Source organism: Sorex fumeus, unplaced genomic scaffold (genome assembly GCF_029834395.1).
Source record: "Sorex fumeus unplaced genomic scaffold, SorFum_2.1 ptg000051l, whole genome shotgun sequence".
Taxonomy (NCBI): Eukaryota; Metazoa; Chordata; class Mammalia; order Eulipotyphla; family Soricidae; genus Sorex; species Sorex fumeus.
The window spans coordinates 43,365,601-43,367,837 of NW_026606108.1; the positions used below are offsets into that span (position 1 = coordinate 43,365,601).

The following is a 2,237-nucleotide window of genomic DNA, read 5'->3' on the forward strand; positions in this document are numbered from 1 at the left end:
TTTGTTTCCATTTGAACAATATTCCCAGCTTTTTCACCAGGAGCAGGTTCCATCTTAACAAACCATTTTTCTTTGTTCATCTATAAGCAGCCACCGTTGCTCCATTAGTTTTCACAGGCAATTGCAACAACAACACAGTTAAGAGTTCAGGCTTCACGTCAAAATCTAGTTCTCTTGCTGTTTCCATCACATCTGCAGTTACTTCCAAAATAATTACAATAGTAAAATATGAGAACACTGATCACAGATCACCATGACAAATATAACAAAGGTTTGAAATAGTTTGAGGATTAACAGAATGTGGCACAGAGAAACAGAGTACACTCGCATTGTTGGAAAAGTGACACCAATAGATTTGCTTAATGTAGGGTTGCCACAGCCCGTATATTTGTTAAAAAAAAGAAATATCTGCAAAACACATTAAAGTAATACATTATAAAACTAACTATGCCTGCCAGCCTGTCACAACGCTAAAATTCCAGTATTAGCAATTCATGAAGACTTCTTTCTTTGTTTTGTTTTGTTTTGTTTGGGGATAGAAAACATAATTTATTAGGGGTGGGGTAGGGAACAGGAGGGAATTAAAGGGGCTGGTCCTAAGCTCCTAGGGAAGCAGGGCCCACTATTTGTCCACAATTAGGGACCTATTTCATGTTAGAACCATCTGGGATGAACTTCTTTCCAGCCAATATTCAAATCCATCAGTATTAAACTGGGTAAAGCCTTGCTTCCTGCCAATGTAGATCTTCTGGTAGACCGGGAGCTTGAACTTGACCTTGCGTAGACTTTCAATAACATCAATCATGTGCTTCTTGTTCTTCAGCTTGGTGGGTTTGGAATTGATATGACCCATGTAGACCTTGGCCACCGAGCCCTGGGGCTTTCCAAAGGAACACCCATACTGGACTCATATCTGGAGTCTAAGTTTAGAAAATCATTAGAGCAGATAGAAAGGTCCACCACAATGGGCTGTCTCCAGGATCCCTTAGGGCAGCCTGGACAAACAATGGGTTGTGGATATTCCCAGGGAAGCTGCTGTTCACAGCCACTGAACCCAGGTACCCTGGGAGGAAAGAGAATGGGGACTTAATCAGTCATTAAAGATTCTTGAGGACATTAAACACTTATAAAAATTTATGAAAACTTCCATTAAAAATGCTACAACTATTTCTTTAGTATGGGTGGTAAAATAGACTGAATTTATCATCCACAAACACATGAGAAGGAACTGGTCTATTAAATTGTTTTTCAAATTAACTGTGAATGAAATAAAGAATCCTTTTTATCAAAATATGGCATAAATTCATGATGAGGAAGTTAGAGCCAAGAGGATAGACATAAATGGAAATAAATAAATAAATAAATAAAGCACTGTAGCACTATCCTCTCGTTGTTCATCAATTAGCTCGAGCAGGCACCAGTAATGTCTCCATTGTGAGACCTGTTATTACTTATTTTGGCATATCGAATACATCACAGGTAACTTGCCAGGCTTTGGCATACAGGCAAGATAATTTAGATGGCTTGCTGGTCTCTCTGAGAGGGGTGGAGGAATTGAACACAGGTCAGCTGCATGTAAGGCAAATGCTCTACCGGCTGTGCTTTCGCTCCAGCCCACCTGCTTTATTATTTAAAAATGAAATTAGGCGCTGAAACAATACCAAAGTGGGTAGGGCATTTACCTTGCACGTGGCCAACCCGGGTTCGATTCCCAGCATTGCATATGGTCCCCCAAGCACTGCCAGAAGTAATTCCTGAGTGCAGAGCCAGGAGTAACCCCTGAACATCGCTGGGTGTGACCCAAAAAGCAAAAAAAAAAAATGAAATTTAATTTTTTGTATGTACAATATAGTCTGGGCTGAAAGATAGCACAGCAGGTAGGGTGTTTGCCTTGCACACAGCCAACATGGCCGACCCGAATTCGATTTCTCCACCCCTCTCAGAGAGCCCGGCAAGCTATGGAGAGTATCTCTGCCCGCACGGCAAAGCCTGGCAAGCTACCCGTGATGTATTCAATATGTCAAGCACAGTAACAAAAAGTCTCACGATGGAGACATTACTGGGCCCACTCAAGCAAATCGATGAACAACGGGAGGACCATGACTGTGACAATATAATCTACATATAAATACACAAATATATATTATATATTTTAAGCGTAACATCATTTTCTCCCCCAACTAAAATAGTATAAGCATAACACTATGAAACTAAAATTAAAAAACTGTTAAGATTCT

At 40.3% G+C, this 2,237-nt stretch overlaps 1 non-coding gene across 1 annotated transcript; it reads right to left on the reverse strand.

Annotated features, from left to right (window-relative positions):
- Positions 1 to 967: 967 nt before the first annotated feature.
- LOC130033198 (small nucleolar RNA SNORA70) lies at positions 968 to 1,098 on the reverse strand. The gene has a single exon (XR_008793919.1). It is a non-coding gene; the product is annotated as a small nucleolar RNA SNORA70 (small nucleolar RNA).
- Positions 1,099 to 2,237: the final 1,139 nt, after the last annotated feature.